The sequence below is a fragment of the Phacochoerus africanus genome, chromosome 1 (assembly GCF_016906955.1).
Source record: "Phacochoerus africanus isolate WHEZ1 chromosome 1, ROS_Pafr_v1, whole genome shotgun sequence".
In the NCBI taxonomy this organism is placed as follows: domain Eukaryota; kingdom Metazoa; phylum Chordata; class Mammalia; order Artiodactyla; family Suidae; genus Phacochoerus; species Phacochoerus africanus.
In genome coordinates this window covers 206,135,471-206,155,994 of record NC_062544.1, presented here as the reverse complement: position 1 = coordinate 206,155,994, position 20,524 = coordinate 206,135,471, and the positions used below count along the sequence as shown (strand labels likewise).

Genomic DNA, 20,524 nt, shown 5'->3' with positions numbered 1-20,524 from the left:
CAGAATGAGTGTTGGCAAAGAACAGATAAGCTTGAGTGGCAAAGGAGGAGATATGACTAAAATGTCACAGGCAATATAAAGAAAATGAGTCCAGTAGGAGGCTGGGCATAGGAGAACCATGCCCCCTATATAAGGACATGGAGCTCAGCTCATTGCCCATTCCATCATATTACCAGGCTCAAAGATATACATCTCATCAAACAACCCAGACTGACTCCAGCAAATGTCGACTTAGCAAATACTAACACTCAACATGTTTAGTTGAAAGGACCCCACAAGCACACCTAGCCTACGCTAACCTTACACAGATGGATAAAGTGAGGCTCAGACAGGGGAAAACTCATGCCCAAAAAAAGAAGCCAGATCTACCCACTCCTTTGCCTGTGCTTCTTTCCATACAGACATGGTTTAAAAGGTGGACACTGAAAGAATGCAGCCTGACGACAAATCTCCCCTGGCATGGGGATCAGCTCAAGCATGTTTCAGCTGCTGGTTGCTATTGTAGAGGAGAAAATTGGTAACACCATTTTAAGTGGAATAAATGACTTGTCAGGAAGAATATAAACAGTAACTTTCCTCTGATGGAAAGGATGATAAAGATAGATAATGAAAAATGCAGACACAAGTGACTCATCAGAAGAAGGGATGCTGGGAGGGAAGGACAGGTGGAGGAGGTGGGACGCAAAGGAGCAAAGAGACACCAGACCTGCCAGAACCAAGCCATCCATGAAGCCATCCAGAGGCTCTTCCCCAAACAGCATCAGATGTCTTATAGAAGATATCACTACTGCACATGGACAGTTCCTCAGCTGAAACGAGGCCTAAAGCAGAGAGTTCTGCACCCAAGTCTGCCACCTCTACCTCTCCAGATTCAGGCTATAACAAAAATTGTCCTAAGCTGTATCCGTGTGTCTGGAGGGGAGGGGTGTCTCTACCAAATCAGTCATGTCACAGTTGTTCTATTCCCAATGACACTTTGGCAATCCTCCAGGCCTCTCTGCTTATACAAATTGTGTCTCTCTCACAAGCCCAGCTCCTCTCCGTGAGTAAAGTCTGCTCTGACTTCCCACCTTCAACCCCAGCCAGAAGGCCCTGTGCCTGAAATCATCTACTTTTTCTGCACACCGTTCATACAAATCAGCACTTCCAACTCTGTATAGATTACTAAGGTGAATGCCCGAGTACCCCACTCTTAGGCTGAGATGCTGAGCGATAGGATCCTTAGCCCACAGTGACTTTTCCCAAAGCACTTCAGAACAATACCCAAGAAATGTCGGAGTGGCGGGATTGGTGTGCTGAGATTCTAGGATCTAAAACTTTGGGAACAAACCTCTTGATAAGTCACAATGCACATTAGTTTCCTAAAGACTCAGCTACGTCCCACAGTAAAGATACAAATTTAATTTTGTTTAACCTGCCTGGACTTTTCCAAACTTACTTAGCCACGAGACCTTTTCTCACAGAACACTAAGAGACCTCAGTACTCCTAGAGCAGCACCTTATCCAATATTTCTACTAGTGTACCTCCCAAACTAGATTGTGTGTTTTCCTTAACAGCAAGGATCTTGTCCAAATCATCACAGTATCCTTGACACCCAGCAGAGTGCATTACAAACTGTAGGACAAAAAATACATGTTAAATGAATGCATTTCTAACATGAGAAAATAAAACAAATATGTCAACATCACCTCCCCTTTATCTTTCTAAGTATTTAAAAGAATGTCTAACACAGAGAACGTGTTCAATAATTCTTAAAAAATGGAATAGAATGGAGTTCCCGTCGTGGCACAGTGGTTAACGAATCCAACTAAGAACCATGAGGTTGCAGGTTCGATCTCTGGCCTTGCTCAGTGGGTTAACAATCCATTGCTATGGCTGTGGCGTTGGCTGGTGGATACAGCTCCGATTAGACCCCTAGCCTGGGAACCTCCACATGCCATGGGAGTGGCTCAAGAAATGGCAAAAAGACAAACAAAAAAAGGAATAGAATGAAATGGAATGGAAAAATTTCTCATCTATGCCCCAAGCCAGAAGTTCCCATAACAGAGCGGACCCTTAACTCTTCTCCTTCTTTACCCAAATGGAGTGTCGACCAGAAGAAAATAAGGATGACAAATCCAAAGGGTAAAACCAGGAGAAAACCAAAGGCCCTCTGGGGTGGGAGGTAGGGAAATGGTGTTTACAAACTGATGGGGATAAACAAGACCTGTCTGTATCTAATTTAGACTTAATAAGATAGTTTGCTGAATGTTAATTAAATACTCAGTGGTTGTTACCAACTGTGGTGATTAACTTAATTTTGAATTAAATAAGCAATAAATGCTTAACTCAAGTTCTATTAAATTTTACCCACCAAGTGAGGAATATGAGGCTGTTAATTGACTTTAAACAAGATAGTTATAGCAAGTTAGTTGAATTTTTATTACCTGAAGATAACTGCCTTATTAAAATTAAATCAACTATTTTATTGATAAAGAAATATGTCACCCCTTATTCCTATTTACTAAAAATATGTCCAAAAAGGTTCAGAGTTGATCTAAAAAGCTTAGATGGGGTAATTTTTTTTTCTAGTCCTATTTTTTTTTCCCTGCTATACAGCATGAGGATCAAGTTATTCTTACATGTATACATTTTTCCCCCACCCTTTGTTCTGTTGCAACATGAGTATCCAGACAAAGTTCTCAATGCTACTCAGCAGGATCTCCTTGTAAATCTATTCTAAGTTGTGTCTGATAAGCCCAAACTCCTGATCCTTCCCACTCCCTCCCCCTCCCATCAGGCAGCCACAAGTCTCTTCTCCAAGTCCATGATTTTCTTTTCTGAGGAGATGTTCATTTGTGCTCGATATTAGATTCCACTTATAAGTGATATCATATGGTATTTGTCTTTGTCTTTCTGGCTCATTTCACTCGGTATGAGATTCTCTAGTTCCATCCATGTTGCTGCAAATGGCATTATGTCATTCTTTTTTATGGCTGAGTAGTATTCCATTGTGTATATATACCACATGTTCCTAATCCAATCATCTGTCCATGGACATTTGGGTTGTTTCCATGTCCTGGCTATTGTGAATAGTGCTGCAATGAACATGCAGGTGCATGTGTCTCTTTCAAGTAGAGTTTTGTCCGGATATATGCCCAAGAGTGGGATTGTGGGGTCATATGGAAGTTCTATGTATAGATTTCTAAGGTATCTCCAAACTGTTCTCCATGGTGGCTGTACCAGTTTACATTCCCACCAACAGTGCAGGAGGGTTCCCTTTTCTCCACAGCCCCTCCAGCACCTGTTATTTGTGGACTTATTAATGATGGCCATTCTGATTGGTGTGAGGTGGTATCTCATGGTAGTTTTGATTGCATTTCTCTTATAATCAGCAATGTTGAGCATTTGTTCATATGTTTGCTGGCCATCTGTATATCTTCTTTGGAGAAATGTCTGTTCAGATATTTTGCCCATTTTTCCATTGATTGATTGGCTTTTTTGCTGTTGAGTTGTATAAGCTGCTTATATATTCTAGAGATTAAGCCCTTGTCTGTTGCATCATTTGAAACTATTTTCTCCCATTCTGTAAGTTGTCTTTTTGTTTTCTTTTTGGTTTCCTTTGCTATGCAAAATTCTAGTCCTTTTTTAATAATAAGTTTACTCATTTAAGAATGAACACAGGAGTTCCCATTGTGGCGCAGTGGTTAACGAATCCGACTAGGAACCATGAGGTTGAGGGTTCGGTCCCTGCCCTTGCTCAGTGGGTTAACGATCCGGCATTGCCATGAGCTGTGGTGTAGGTTGCAGACGCGGCTCGGATCCCGCGTTGCTGTGGCTCTGGCGTAGGCCGGTGGCTACAGCTCCGGTTCAACCCCTAGCCTGGGAACCTCCATATGCCGCGGGAGCGGCCCTAGAAAAGGCAAAAAGACAAAAAAAAAGTATATATATATACATATATATATATATATATATATATATGTATATATATGTGTGTGTGTGTATATATAGCCATTTGACAGCTCTCGCAAGACGACACAAACTCTAAAACACTACTTGGAAAATTTTTCACTAAATAAAGGAATGCAGCTTGAAACAATAATGAAATATGATTTCTTACATATTAATTTAGTGGAGACAAATGCAAGTTATAAAATTAAATCCTGGGGAAGATGTAGAGAAACCAGTTAGTCCACACATTGCTAATGACTCTGCAAATTAGTACAATCTTTCTGGAGGCTGAATGGCAAACTGTATAAAAAGTAATAGAATTATTCAGTACTATGTCCTTATAATTCTCCTTTGAAAGAGCTTAAAACTTATTTAACCAGCTGATAAACATTTATTTAAGGTCTACCTGCTGTGGGTCATACTTTATGGGGAAATATAAGGGAAAAGATCTTAACTGTCTTATCATCTGGTGGATGGCAGATAGCAAAGAGAACAAAGATAGCATTTTTTCCACAGGTCAGGCTTCAGTGCTTTCCTACACTGACCACGGAATCCCTTCCACAAGCACATTACACAGAAGGCACTATTACCCCTTTCACAGATAAGCAATTGGAGGTTCGGAGAGGCCGAGTAACCAGTATTAAGATTATATGGGTGTTCCCGTCATGGCACAGCAGAAACGAATCCGACTAGGAACCATGAGGTTGCTGGTTCAATCCCTGGCCTCACTTAGTGGGTTAAGGATCCGGCCTTGCTGTGAGCTGTGGTGTAGGTCACAGATGAGGCTCGGATCTGCCACTGCTGTGGATGTGGTGTAGGCCGGCAGCTGTAGCTCTGATTCGACCCCTAGCCTGGGAACCTCCATATGTTGTGAGTGCAGCAGCCCTTTAAAAAAAAAAAAAAAAAGATTATATGACTATCAAAAGGTAGAGTTGTGACTGGAACCCAGAACTGTCTGACTCCCCAGCCATACAGGCATTTTTTACTACATCCTTAAGGAGACCAGATACATACTCACATAGCCACATAATACAAGGGACAAAATGGTAACCAGTGTAAGGGAAAGTGGGAATGCCAAAGAAATCCTTGTCTTCAGGAAATAATTTAGAAGGAAGTAAAACCATTTGTCCACTGATGTTTGCACTGCATGTTTTAACATATTGAATTCTACCTAATTTCTTTGAAAAATATCCTAGTGCCCACAGTGGTAGTATTTACAGCAGGATTTGTCAATTTCAACAAATCTTTAGTTACATAAGAGACAGATATAAGGCCCAGGCCAAAAGAAGGAAGAGCTTTTCTTGTAATAATATCTAGTGAAAGGAAACACTGTACACACACAGAAAGGTGAACATACTCCTTTAGGGTTAAGATCAAGGATATGAGATCAGAGAGAGGTATTCAGTCAGGTAAGAGTTTGGTGAGAGCTTTTTCAGTGTGGATTTTTTTTTTTTTAATGAAGTTGAGTAAATATATTCTAAATGAGATATTTTCCATTGTCTTTTGATAACAGATTGATTAATGTTTAGAGGAGCTCAGTTAGGTTTTTGTTTTTTGGGGCTTTTTTGTTTTTGTTTTTGTCTTTTTAGGACCGCACCTGCGGCATATGGAGGTTACCAGGCTAGGGGTCTAATCAGAGCTGTTGCCACCAGCCTACGCAAGAGCCACAGCAACGCCAGATCCGAGCCTCGTCTGTGACCTACACCACAGCTCACGGCAAGGCCGGATCCTTAACCCACTGAGCAAGGCCAGGGATTGAACCCACAACCTCATGGTTCCTAGACAGATTTGTTTCCACTGCACCATGATGGGAACTCTCTCAATTAGGTTTTTTACTACTAAAGATTCTCCTAAAAATCAAGTTGTCATTTATTACTTCACTCACAGTATCCATGCACATGTTCATTCAACAAACATTTATTAAATCCTTACCACATAGCAGAATCCCCAATGGATCTTAGGATATGAATATGAACAAAAGCTAGAGCCTGTCTTGGGGATCTACGTGGGCTGGCAATAGGATGAATGCGAAACTATGCTAATAGAAAACTCAAGTTGAAGTTGTGGTTCAATGTCCAGCTACTATGGGCCCTGGGCAAGTCATTTAATCTTTCCCAGTCTCATTCCTAAACAGTAAAATCTGAATAATAATAACAACTCACAGGACTATTGTGAGGATCTACCTATAGGAAAACACATGATTAACTGTAAAGCATTGTAAAAATGTCGACTAGTAGAAGGTGTCCTAAATATATGGTGGATCCCATTTTGATCAGGACCAAGCAGGCTGGCCTAGGCCACAAAGATATCCCTGGTGAGTGTTAACTTACTGTCTTCAAAATGGTTATTCCCTCCACATTCTACATGAACCAGAGTCCACCATTCTTAATGCCTAATCATCCATGTTTAATTATCTCTGCCTTTTGTCCAGTTTGGCTAAAATGATCTGGGAGAGCCAAATGGATAGAAGAACTTCAGGTAAGATTGTTATAAGAAACTTTTCTAGGGAAAAAATGGAGAGAGGGAGGGAAGGAGGGACTTAAAAAAAAAAAAAAAAGAATCAGGGTTAATATACGTCAAGGACGTTCTAGACCAAGTCTTCAACCAGTGCCTGAGTTTTCACTATTACATCACAATCTGCTTGAGTGTCTCTGGTGATTAGAGATTCAACAACTCCAGAAAGAGCCAATTCCATGGAATCTCCTAATTAGATTTAAAAAAAAAAAAAAAAAAAGATACAAAATGATGGAGATCCCCTCTTGACAAAGAGTTATCTCAACAACTAGGCACCTGTACCCCTCTAAAGACACTGCACAGAGGATGGATCACCTAGGGGTTATCTCAAAACCATGGCTGTGACTCTGTATGTGTTACCTATTCAAGGCCTAGTCTCCGCTCATTTAAATTAGGATATCAGATGGCCTCTATTCCACCTGTGGACTGTCCCACAGATCCATTGCCTCAACCCTAATTCAGCTACCATTATGTTGTGCCTGGACTACAGCAGCACATCTCACCATCTCCAGTACCCTCCCCCTCCAATCCATCCAGCACACAGTAACCCATCACTGTCCTAAAGCACAGATCTAGTCACCTCCTTTTCCTAGCTGATGCTTCTTTCACAGTGCAGTCTCAGCTCCTCAGTCCGCAATCAAAGACCTGTCTCAATCCAAGTCCCAACCTACTCTCACATCCTCATTTCCAATGGCCTCTCTACTCTGCAGTCTGCCCCCCAAAATTCCAATTTTTCCAATGCACCATGTATTTCTCAGCTCCAAATCCCTATTATGTTATTTCCTTTGCTTAGTGACCCCCTCCTCCTCAGACAAACCCTCCGTCATCCTTCAAGGCCGAATCAAATGACAGTTTTTTTTATCTGTGAAGGTGTGTTCAAGGAGAGTCACCAGATATTTTTTGCATATATTTTACATATGCTCTGGATTATTAAATGACCTCTGGGAGTAGGGATAGCATAGCATTCATGTTTCTCTCCCCCAAACATAGACTGAAGTTTTACTCATTCATTCACAGGTACACCTGGCACCTGGTGTCAAATGAATGAACACACAAATGCAGCAAAATGATGGACAGATGTGTCTTTAGGGTCCTGTCAGCTGTCATTACTGGAACCCTCAGTCTCCAAGTGAAGCTGCTGTGAGCAGATTGAAAACAACCAGACTACTGGAAAGCTGACCTGCCTTTCACCTCATTCTAAGAAAAGGTGCTGCTTACCTTCCAGGTCACTGCAGAGTTTGCCTTTCCCATGAGTCAGGACACACCCAGCCCTCTGGGTAGCAACTCCCTACTACAGTTCCTGAAAATGATTCATTTTCATACCAAACAAGACAGAAGCTCCAGATGCCAATTAAGTTTTTGGTTTTTGTTTTTCTTCTTGGGAACTAAACGAGAACCAGCTTCTTTGGAAATTCATTAGGCAGAATAAGCACAGGTTACTCTGATGACCTCTTGGCATAGAATTTGGTACCACATTGGAGCTTCCAAAGTTACAGTTAGAGATCTTTATCAAGGTGGGACACTGGATGGAAAATAGGTTCAAAAACCAAGATAAAGTACACACATTGGACAGTGGACAGAGAATCCATCTTATTTCTTAACTATTAGTAGCCAGAGCACTTTTAGCTCCCCATCATATCTTGGACAAGGCCTTCCTGTCCTTCAATGTTTAGCCCTTCCAACAAGATTCTGCACATGTTCCAGAGAACTCCATAAGTCCTCTATCTGTACTACTCTCCTGGTACTTTCTTATATTCTAAACAGGTATTAACACATTTTTATCAACACTAATGAACTCTAACTGCCTGTTAACTAGTCATCCCCCTCAAACAACTCCCAACTTTAGTAGTTCACTGAACAAACATTTCTTGAGCACAAAAACAGTAGATGTTTGCAGACTTTTTACCCTAGGCCTGGCCTTAAACATATTACTCATAAACTTTACTCAATACTAACAAGTAGGGTGACCATATAATTTATCCTCCAAATGAGAACATCTCCGAAAGTGAAAGGGGTCACTAGTAATGCTACACCAGGACACAGGCATAAACTTAGGCTGTCCTGGGAAAACCAAAAAGTACGGTTCTTCTACTTCTGAAGAAAGTATTGTTGCTACGGACATTTTTACAGACAAGAAAATTGAGACTAACTTTAAGGACATGATTCAAAAAGCAGTCTCCTAAAAATGCCAAGGAACTCACACTACATATGGCCACAGTCATCTTCTCCAAGTGGGATAAGCAGCTCTGCCTCCTGAAGCCCTCTGCACTATGGCGGCCAAGCTGTGGTGGATGGCTGAGTGGCTAAGGAATGTTGATAAGGGCTATGGCAGAAAAAGTGCCCAGACTGGGGATGGAAGGAGGCCAGAGCACATACCTTGAAGATGAGTGAAATAACACTTCCTGTTCTGATCATCTGGCTTACCTGCCCCATGAAAGATTCCCATACAAGTTTCTGTGGAGGGCCTGAAACCACCCCTCAGCACCAGCTGTCCATGTGAACTTCAGGGGGCTCTGATGGCAGGCCATGACAGAAGAAAAGACTACAGGAGATGTAAAACACAAACACAACACAAACACAACACAAACACAACACGAACAAAACCCAAGAGAGAGTGGGATGGCCACATGGAAGAAGGGACATTGCACAACCATTCACTGATGACAAACCATCTCTCTGCAAAACCTGCAAATGTATGTGAACATCTGTGGCACTCGCCCCTCCAGAGTGACACTTCTCAACAGTGGTGCCCTCATGAATAAGAAGTCTAAAATGAGTAAGCTGGTGAACCAAATCGTCTGTGGCCACCATGTTGAGTAGCACAGCTAAGACTTGAACTTGGAGCAGCCTGGGTCTAAATCCCACGATCCCCTCCAGGAAGACAAGATGCCATTACTATGGGCTAGACACCATGCTGGGAACCCAGAACTATCCACATGTACCCACTGCATGGCCACATCACACACCATATGACTGCTTATAAAATACCATATAGCACAGGGTACTCTATTCAATAATGTGTAATAACCTATGTGGGAAAAGAATCTGAAAAGGAATGGATACACTGATTTACTTTGAAACTAACACAACTTTGTAAGTCAACTATACTCCAAAAAAATTATTAAAAATAAATAAAAAGCAACCATATTGGTTAAATTAAAAAAAAAACTATCATGGAAATGCCTGATTCTCACATATGTATTAGGATTATTATATGATCTCTGTAAGAAGGTAACTGAGGCGCTTTCTGGAACTTGCTTAAGATCACAGGGCTAATGAGTTGCTCAAACACAGGTCCGTTTTCTTACACCAAAAACCAAGATGGTGATGGTAACAACTAAAATGAAAGCATCTGAAGCCCTTTACCTCAAGGCTCTGGGGTCTCCAACCAGGCCCTGGGGTCTCCAACCAGTCTTTTTGTTTGTTTGTTTGTTTTGTTTTTTTGCTTTTTAGGGTCATACCCATGGCATATGGAGGTTCCCAGGCTAGAGGTCAAATCGGAGCTACAGCTGCTGGCCTGTGTCACAGCCACAGCTACAAGGGATCTGAGCCATATCTGCAACCTACACCACAGTTTATAGCAACGCCGGATCCTTAACCCATTGAGCAAGGCCACAGAGCGAACCCACAACCTCATGGTTCCTAGTAGGATTCGTTTCCGCTGAGCCATGATGGGAACTCCTCCAACTAGAGTTTTGGTTGCCTTCCAAAGTCGCAGATGTGGGCAGCTAATGCTAATAATGGGCACACCATGAAATAATAACATTTTCTCGCCTGAGTATCAGGCTTGCTAAGGACTTTCACATCAATTATCTCCTGCTCATCTGTAGAAGGGAAGGAAGTTATAGGACAGGAACTTTGAAGCTGGGGGTCTGATTCTCACTCTACCACTTAAGCACCCCATGGGACGTGTATTCACCTCTCAACTGTTGTCCACATTCTATAAGAATGATCCCACTAACCCATCTCTTGGATGAAAATTGGGAGGCTAAATAATAATGATTGCAAAATGCATTCACCATATAAAAAGTACTATGAAGGCTGTGAAATGCTAATGGGTTCTGTGAAACGTACTCTAACGGCAGGTTTAAGATGGAAGGAAAAACCAGCAGGCTCTACCTGTAATGGATCTATTCTGACATCCTGAAAATCTTTAAGCAAGCAAAAATAAGTAAAAATAAAAGGTGATGGGGGGGGATGCTGCCACAGGCAAGGAATCTTAACATTATCACCACATCAGAAGCCTGGTTCTTAGAAACAAGACAGTGGCATAAATGGCAGAAAAAGAAATAAATCCCCAAGCCACACACACACACCCAAACTGAACCTTCCTAATCACTTTGTTTTCAAAGTGCAAAGGACAAGGTTCAAGCCCAGTAACAAGGATTTCCAAGTTTTATCCCTTCCCAAATTCTCCTAAGCAAAGCCCTTCAGGTAGGGCGGAGAAGGAATGCATCAGGCCAGGCTCAGCAGAAACAGAATCAAAAACACCTTGAAAGAGGCCAGGAAAGGGAGTAAAGGCCAACACCCAGCTCAGCCGACAAGGGTGTGACTGAGCACTTCAGTCCTTTCTCTGGGGCCTCATCTGCAAAAGAAGGGGTCAAGTCACTCTGGCCACACCAAGGGCCCAGTCTACACTCTGAGGCATGAACCGGCTGGCAGTCTACTGCTACTACTGCCTACAAGCTTTGGTACCCATAAAACAGTTTTTCTAGTCAAGGCTAATAAGCTGGTTAATAATTAGAAAGACAAGAATAGGAACTATGGTGCTTGATATGATTCTAACAGCAAACAACTTTTTCCCTCTCTACTCTGTTGACCTTGTTCAGACCCGGTATTTCCTGTCCTGGAACATTTCAGCAGCCTTTTAAGCAGGGTCCCTGCCTCTGGCCTTGACCGGCTATCACTCTGCTACCAGAATCCTCTGAAACACAGATTTAACAACACCCTTTGCTCGAAAAGTAACAAAACCCCTCCTGTCCCCACTGCCAAGACCACTGCCATCATCCTTAACTCACACTGTCAGCCCTGTGCAGTCTAACAGTCTAACCCTCGCTGGCCGGCCCCACCTTCCTCAGTGATCTCCAAAGTCCTCAAATACTCTTAGGTGTCAGGCCTATGCATATATATCAAGGTCTCTCTGCCTAGAAAGTTGTCCCACCTTTGTCTACCAAATGAACTCCTACTCACCCTTCAAAACCCAACTCAATGTCTTCTTTTCTGTGAGCATTTTTGCCTGTCCTTCCAGGTGGTTAGTCACTCCTTTCTTAGTGCCCCCATTAGCTGTTTGTTCAACATGCTAGTAGGGTGTTATGTTCTATTTCTGTCTGTCTCCTATTCTGGAAAGAAGATCCTTGAAGACAGAGCCTTAACTGACTTTGTAAGATTCATTTCCAGCATGTGGTAATCACTCAGTACCTGAATAATGTGCAGAACTAAATACAAGAGACTGATTTTTTAAGTTCAAGGTGAAAATGAACCTTGTGCCATGAAGCCATTATCAGACTCCTTGTCCCCTTCTACTCCACATGTATGTGTGATCACAGTCATTCTAAATGACTAAAACAAGCAGTTGCTGAACATTACTCAAAGCACCAGAGACAGAAGGATTCAAAGAGAAAGCCACAGATGCATGTACTTTGCTGGGTGCCATTCCCAGGGTCTATCTCCTCTCACAAGAAAATGCATTATCTGCAAGTCATCAAAATACAAATGGCTCACCAAAGGTAAGTAGGTCACAGGAAGGACCTGAGTTGATCCCTCAGAGTCCTGAGCCAGAAAGCCTTCTCAGAGGAAGGGGTCTGCAAGACCTATGGAACGTAGGGACCTAGGAGCTATTTGGTTCTGCTCCAGAGAACACTTTTCCAGGAGCCATAGATGAAGCACAATGACTGAGATCAAGACCCTCCATCACTTCCCTACTTTGTTATCATAATGTCCCCACTGTCTCTCTATAAGGTTCCTCAAATCCTTATTACTACAAGGGACTGGGGAGGTGGCAATGTTGAGGGAGAAGGCAGATATTTGCTAGAAAAGCTCTGTCTCTCTTGAAAAGAGAAGATACCAAATGATAGAGGGAATGGTAGCATCTCAAGAGAGACGCAGAACTGGGGCAGCAACAGTTACAGAAGTGAAAAGCTGGTCCCAGTGAATGTGTTACTGAGTTAAATGCTGAGGAAAAACACTGAAATACAGTAATGATTCTGTGAAATAAAATTCATATTTTATGGTAAGGCAAGAAAAATTTAAACATAAAATTCTACTCTGCCCTTTGGCCTCCTCTCTCCCTCACTGTGCATTGTGGATCTGCATTATGCATGTTGACTAAACCTCCCCCATCAGCAGGAATATCTGCTTAACCATAAAGAATAACATTCTCCTAGCATCAACAAGACAACTCCTTAAAAGATAACATTCCTCCTTGATCTCGTAAGGGGTCACATGACCCACCAAGATGATCCTTAGATCTGGATTTTGTAAACTATAAACAATTTGATTTACAGCCCTGTCTCAAAAACTCATATAACCATGCCTTGATTTCTAACGGGCAGAACAGCTCTCAGAGCTTTCTGAGATGCTCCTTCAGGGTTATAATTCTCAAATTTGGCTTGAATAAAAATTTCCAATTCTTTCTTAGATCGACTGATTTAATTTTTCATCTACAATTTGCACTTTTCTTTCTGTGGGCACAGAAAAGTGGTGAAGAGGCTGTAAATGAGGAAAAGTTCACAAAATGAAATTAATAATCACAAAACCTATTTTAATGAATCAGTATGAGAATTATATAAGTACATGGTTAGTACTCAAGTTTATTATTATTATTACTATTAAGAAAGGACAAAAAGATAAACATTTTCTAGCATCAATTATGTGGCTTTCAAGTATGAAAGCCATTAAACCCTCCCCACCGCTTCCCACCCACCCCGTTTGTAGAAAGTCTGGAAAGGTGCAGTCCTCATCAATGCACCAGGGTCCATTCCCATTCCTACGACTTGCATTAAGAATGCACCACCATTTCCTCCACTCATCCAAGCCACGTGCAACAGATTTCAGTAACACACTTCTATTCCTTATTCACTTCCCCACCTTTGTTTACACACACACCCTCAAGCCGGTGCCTCTCCATTCAGATAGGAGCTTCCTACATGCTTCACAACTAGATCTCCCCCTTCCTTGCCTAGCTTTCTTCTAGCTAGGTGCAGCCTTCCGATGCCATATTCCAGGAAATTCCCCACCCACCAACGCACTGAACTAGGACTCCTAATTACTGCCCAGGGTCAAAGTCTCAGCTTCACTCAACCAGTTACTAAATATGCTGCTCTTCTTCCTGCCTTACCAACCCAATATCTAATCCCACAGAGGGTCCCAGAGCCCTTAACCAGACTTGTTTTCAAGCAAATCTCTAGAGAATCCTTTAGTAGCCCATTTAATTCTATTTAGCAAAAAAGGAAAGCCCTCCCTTTTCTCCATTTCCCACCACCCCAATCACTGCTGGACATTCAAAACCAGCCTCTTCCCTACATCCATCTACATGTGACAAACGAGTTAAATTCTTACCTGTCCTTCCACTTGGGCAATTCCTATTTGGCCCTAAAGATTCTCTTCAGACACCATTCCCTCTGGTAGCTTCCCTGAGGTCAAACCTCCTCAGTGCAGCAGAAACATACCCCTAAAACAACACAACACACACACACACACACACACACACACACACACACACACATGCTCACATGCACATGCACATGCACACACCCTCCTCAAGAACAGGCACCATGTCCTCCTCATCTTTGTGCTCCCAGGACCAGCCAGTTCCTGGTTCACAGCAGGTAGGCTCCAGAATTTGCATGCTTCATGCACTGCTCCTTTCCCTTCTGTGTAAAAATAGCACTGTTCTCCATCCTCTGGTTTTACTATGTTACCTGGCATCTTCTATCTCCCTGCCCATTTTCTGTTTAATGCAGTGAATCCCTGGGCTAAGGGAGCTTCTCAGTCCTTGTTAGTTACACTCTGCTATTGGCCAAAAACCAAAAAAAAAAAAAAAAAAAAAAAAAAACAAACAAACAAAAAAATCTCATCATTCCAGCATCTTAAGGCATAGTTCTGACATCAAATTCAACCTGACACTTCCCAGTTCCCAATTAACCCATGCTAGTTCCATAACAAGTTAAAGTCACATATTAACACCAAGAGTCAAACTTCAGGACTGTAATTTTGAGGGTATCTCTATCTGTGTGACCTTAGGCATGAGGTAAAATGGAGATGACAGTGTCACTAGGCCCAATTCTCAGGGGATTTTTGAGATTCAAATAGAATATCTGATGGGAAACTTTTTATAAAAAAGTGCAAAGCACTGTACATTCATAAAGGGTATGATTAACCAATTTCATCAACTCTAAACCATCAACTGTAAGATGTACCATTAACAACTTAGAATGAAGAACTGCTCAACTATGACACATTTGTGACTTTAAGACAATCCAATTTCGGTGATATTAAAATGTGAAAAAGTATGCTTTTTTATTAAACTCAACTTATTTGTCTCAATAAAATACAGAAGCCTGCCATAAATTTTTCATATTTGCCAAGGGCACCTAATAGATATTCAGTAACATATGTGGAATAAATGATCAAACATCCACCAATAATATTCTTAGGCCAGATTATTGCCTCTCTCATTGGAATAGGTGGCAGAAGTCTTCCCAATGCCAGTTCCTCCCCTCTCGCTCATGTCCTGGCCTGCTCAAAAGCTTCAAATGATAACTTCAAGCCATTATCCATGCCTGGCATAAGGACCTTCAAAATGAAGCCTCCTCCCCCACCTGGAGCAGACTGTCCCCTGGAACATACCACTCCAAGAAGGGTCCAACCAGTCCCAGCCATAGTAACCAGCTCAACAGCTCAGTTTCTCCTCCCTCTGCCAATCCTCCGAGCAGCACTAGAACTACCTACTGTTTATAAGCAGCATGACCTTGGGGGGGGCTGCCAGACACAAAGACCCCAGGCCTGCACCATCATTCAGACAGCTAACTCCAACTACTAGAGTCTACTAGAGTCTAACTCCAACTACATCTAGAGTCTACATTCTTGACTGTAAAGGCCTGGGGTTGGGGTTGGGGAACTGCCTTGTAAAGATTTAATGATACACATTATTCCTTTTAACTGACCCTGGTGCAGGTAAGGACCTTGAAAGGAAGAAGGCTGGTCATGGGGTAGAAGGAACCCTCCAGGGAGTTCTGGCCTTCCATAGTCTACCATTATTTACTGCAGGCTTTAGAAGGAGCACCCACCTTCACTGAACCTTTTTTTTTTGTTTGTTTCCCTACCCCTAAGAGCTGGGGGGGTGAAGATGTGGGGAAGGGAGGATGTTAGTTGCTTTCCCTCCTACCACTTAAAAGCTTTCTTAAAATGCACTTATGCTGGAGGAGGTAGGCCACTAAGTCACTAACACTTTAGTGAGAATGAGTTTTATTGGAAAGCAAGCAATTTAGAAAAGGGTGAGGAAATGAAAAGAGAGAGGGGATGGATACAAAGTTAAGTGACTCTGGTACAAGTAAAGAAGCTCAAATAACGAACCTACATTTTTTGCATGTAGTGTTGAGGGCCAGATGGCTTTGGATCCCTGGGAAGGAAAGGGAAGCCGGAGAGATCTTTCAGCACCTCTAGCACCCCAAAGTCACAAAGACACCCCTCCGTTCAAGTACTGAGGCACAATTCCACTGATTATTTCATCTCATGTACCCCCACCCCCGGCCGTCCAACCTCATGCCCCTGCCCCCTTGCACAGTAACATTTACAGCTTCATCTCCACTCTCCACATTTTATTTAGTCTTCTCTGCTCTGCAGTTCTCTCTTGCAAATGGCCTCTGCCCTTGTCCCTGGCTGGCTTCAGAAAACCCTCCACCCTTCAAAAGCCTCTGACCCCTCCTTAGGAACCAGAAAAGCAAATCCTTTTTCCAGAGCCCCTTCAAACTTTATTCGTGCCTTTTCTCCAGCATTTAGCATCGTCTACCTTGGGTCAGGCTTGGCTCCTCAGCTGAGCGCTCCATTGAGGTCAGAGTCTGGGCCCTAAATGCCTCTAGGACCCTACAACCCAGTACAGCGCCCCGCACCAGTGTGTGCCGAAGGAAGAAATGCTTGAAAAAAAGGACCTAGGAGTTGGGAGCCATCTATTTTAATTATGGCCCGGCTTCTAATAAGTGACTTTGGGGGAGGCTCTCCTTCTCTCTGGGTCTCAGTTGCCTTAACTGGAAAATGGGGGAACTCGAAGCCTGTACTCTTAGGCCCCTTCCACTGTGACAACTGTGATTCCGCGAAAGCTCTAAGCGGCTGGGTGTGGCCCCGCCCCCTGGGAGCCCTGAAAAGCCCGGGCAGGGGGCGCCCAGGGAAGGGCTCCAACCCCGCCCAGCCCCGGGCCAACGCTTCCCGAAAAACTCGGGGTCCCCCTCCCCCACGCATGCACCCCGTGATCGTGCCGCGGCCAGCACTTCCGCACGACGGGCCCTGCGGCCCGGGCCGGACGCGCGCTCGGCGCCCTGCGGCCCGCGCTCCTGCCACCCCGGAGGCGCTCGCGCCCGGGGAGGGTTGGGGGTTCCCGAGGCGCCCGCGGGCGGAGGGTGGGGGGAAGGAAGGAGGATTTGCAGCAATACCTCGGGGAGGAGGCGACCGGGGCAGCGGCGGCGGCAGCGGCGGCTGGAGGCGGAGGCAGCGGCGAAGGAGGAGGTGCCCGGGCACTCCCCCTCCTATTGTCCCCAGCCCCGGCCAGGCCCGGCCCCGAGCCCCGCACCGCGCCCCGCGCCGCGCCGCCAGCCCTTACCTTACAGCGCCCGGCTCTCCCCCGCTTCCTAAAGCTACTTATCCCGGGAAACCTCGCGCGGGGCCCGGGAGCGAACCCACAGACAAAAAGTGAAACTTCGGCAGGGCTGGAGCGGCTGCTGGTTGGTGCCTTTCCCCCTCCTTCCTCCCCACCGTCCCCACCCCCTCCCCTCGGTCTCCCGTGCGGTGCCCTGAGAGCTGGAGGCTGACGTCAGGGGCCTGAATTCCTGACTTTGCCTGCACGCATTTGTCCATGTAAGGTATGGGAAGGCGGGTGCCCGCGGGGCCGCCGCGCCGCGCTCGCCGCCGGGGGAGGGGGCGCCCTCCGCGAGCCGTGGCCTTGCTCCAAGGTGGGTGCACCCGAGGGCTGTTGATTTCCTGGGAGGGAGAGAAGACGCGGGGAGCTTGCAAAGGAGGAAGGAAAGAGGGAGATGTGGAGGCTTTGCCTGCACTGGAGGAAGAGGAAGGAAACGAAGAAGGAGGACACTGCCGGGGTGAGGGGCTATTGAAGAAATGGGGGAAAGCGCATCCACTGTTTAGGGCGCCAGATTGGCGGGGTGAGGGGGGGCGGTAAGCCTGAACAAACCAGATCCAGCCTTTGAATCCCCTTCGGAGACTTGCTCTTGAGCCCCGCCCCGAATTCCCAGCCAGGCTCAAAAGTACTGGATGTCAGAGCACCAACATCAACTTCCAACCCGTCCACTACACACATGGGGAAACCGAAGCCATCAGAAGAGAAGTGACTTGTGCAAGGTCATGTACTCCACAGATCCAGGCATGAGACCCGGATGCTCAGCTTTCCAGCCCTGTTCCCGTCACCCTGGCTCCCTGCTTCCTGCAGAGCAGTGAACCAAATGTCTTCGGGCTACAAGGACCACCCTAGACAGAGATTCCGAACTTCCCTGGGCCGCGATGAAGTCAGTTCCTAGAAGGCTCTGACTGCCAGTGAGCGTTGAATAGCCATACCAATTAGTTGCTTCAAGGCAACTTCCTCTGTCTCTTGCTTAAATAAATGAACCCCAGGAGTTTAACATTTACTTCACAGCCCTGACTGGAAACCCAGAAAGCTTACTGGGTGCTTCCAGCTTCAAAAAAGTTTGCAAACTGGGTGAACTGGTTTGAATAAAGGCAGGCCTGATACTGGAAGTTTGGGGTTGGATATTTTTCCTCAGACATTTAAATGTGAGCAACCAGGAGAGCCACCATTTATTATGTTAAAAGGTTAGAAAAGGGGCAGCAGCCATTGCCTGGAAGGCACTCTAAGGCTGGGGACTTTGTTTCCTTGTATTTCTATCCTACTGATGTCTAATCATTCCTCACCTCAGCACGTGATAAAGCACTTTTTTCTCACTGGCATATTATGTTTTTTTGTTAGGACAAATTGTAGTCCCTTGTTTCCATTTAAGGAAAAAGTCGGGTAAAGAGACTTGCCCAACACAAAATAAGCAACAGAACGAAACACCTGAACCCACCTTCCCCCATCCAGGTCCCCTGACTAATCCCATGATTTTTCCACTCAACAAGGAGGCCCTGATCTTCTAATTCCTATTAATAAATAGTGAGAGTACCCAGTGAGTTACTAATTCATGAAACCTAGAAAACTTGCTTTTGGGGGGATTTGGTGGGATTTTTTTTTTTTTTACCAAGAATTTAAAAATGCAGAAACATTTTTGCTCCTGCCTTTTATCAAGCATCTTTTTTATGAAAAGTTTTTGAATTCACACATTCCTGGGTATGATAGGGATGGAATAGGATAATGGCACGGGTGGTTGTGGGGGTCCCAGTGGGGGACCATGGATGGAGGGGGGGGGCCTGGGGAGATTTGGGAAATTACTGTGGGTTGGCGATTGATCAATGGGGAGGGCCATCAGAATGACTAGTGGAGGCAGGAGATAAGCCTCAGGTCTTTGAGTGTGGGATGGGGTGAGGCCTGCATTCAGGTTCAGACCTAGGACAGGAGTTTAAGGACCACTCTTCTGATTTGAATAAGCTCCGGGACAGTCCTAGTTTGACCTTACAGAGTCAATACTCTCTTACCAGCTACTGAGGAGGAGCTACTACTCTAAAAAGAGGAAGAGGCAGTCTTTTCCCACCCCCATTTCACTTGGATTATTAAAATGCAGCCCACCTAATCTTCAGGGCAGAGCCTCCTTCCCTGCCTGCTAGCATCTCTCACAAGCACCTTTTCTTAATGAATTTAAGTCTTTCCTATCATTTTGTCTCTCATTGAATTCCTTCTACGCTGAGGCACAAAGAACTTGAACCTCAGTAAGTCACCAGGTGAGTGATTCTAACTTAAAAACCATGAATTTGATAGGGATAGAGTAGACACAGGTAGTTGTAGAAGTCCCAATAAAGGACCATATTTATAGAGAGAAACTTAGGGGACGTTGGGAGATCACTGTAAGTTAATAAATTGCTCAAGAAAACCATCAGCACAAGGCAGGCTTGCTTCATTAGTGGAGCCTTGAGAATTGCCTCATGTTGTTGGGTGGGGGAGGGGATGAGGCCTGCATTCATAGACCAAGGGCTAGAGTTTGAGGACCACCCTTCCATGGATTTTACACACTTTAGGGATACTAAGGAGGAGCCAGTATTCCCAGAAAGGAAGAGGCGGGCTTTTCCAATCCCCACTCCCCTTGGATGATAAAACTGTACCCTCTGGATCCTTGAGGCACAGCTTCCATGCCTGCCAGCTTGCATCTCTCACAAGTGTCCTATCTTAATAAATCTATTTCTTGCCTATCACTTTGTCTCTTGCTGAATTCCTTTTGCATGGAGACATGAAGAACCTGTATCTCAGTGAGTCCAGACGCAGGGTAGTGATTCTAATTTCAAACCTTGGGTTTAAGTCCCAATCTGGGTTTAGGCTAGGTTCGAGTCCTGGCACATGGGTTCAAGCCCCAAACTGTATTCTGGCTAGGTTCAGCCCATTACTGCTGTCAGTTTCAGGTTCAGGAACGTGGGTTCAGTTCCCAGTCTGGGTTTTGGCTGGGTTCAAATCCCATTCTAGGTTCTTGGCTAAGTTCAGGTCATAAGTGTTGTCAGTTTCAGGTCCAAATTATTTTCTTGTTCTCAAATTTTCATTTACTCATAAAAAAATAGGAAAATAGTAGCAGAGATATAAGATTAAGGTACCTATTCCAGGCAATAATGAAATATTTTTTCTCTTTGCAAACTAATACAATTTGAAATAGAAAGTATTAGCTCCTAAAGAGATTTTGTTCTGGGGCTTTAAAAAGATCAGATTCTATTACAACATTGTCC

At 44.3% G+C, this 20,524-nt stretch overlaps 1 protein-coding gene across 3 annotated transcripts in view; it reads right to left on the bottom strand.

Moving 5' to 3' along the window:
- The window catches only part of LPP (LIM domain containing preferred translocation partner in lipoma), a 680,491-nt gene extending 663,101 nt beyond the window's left edge, over positions 1 to 17,390 (bottom strand). For 2 of the 3 annotated variants that reach the window (XM_047788612.1, XM_047788637.1), the window contains exon 1: positions 17,259 to 17,390. The gene's annotated coding sequence lies outside the window, so the exon portion shown is untranslated. Of the gene's footprint in view, positions 1 to 17,091; positions 17,163 to 17,258 lie in introns of those variants that run through there. The other variant, XM_047788629.1, reaches the window with a different exon arrangement.
- Between the last annotated feature and the right edge of the window lie 3,134 nt (positions 17,391 to 20,524).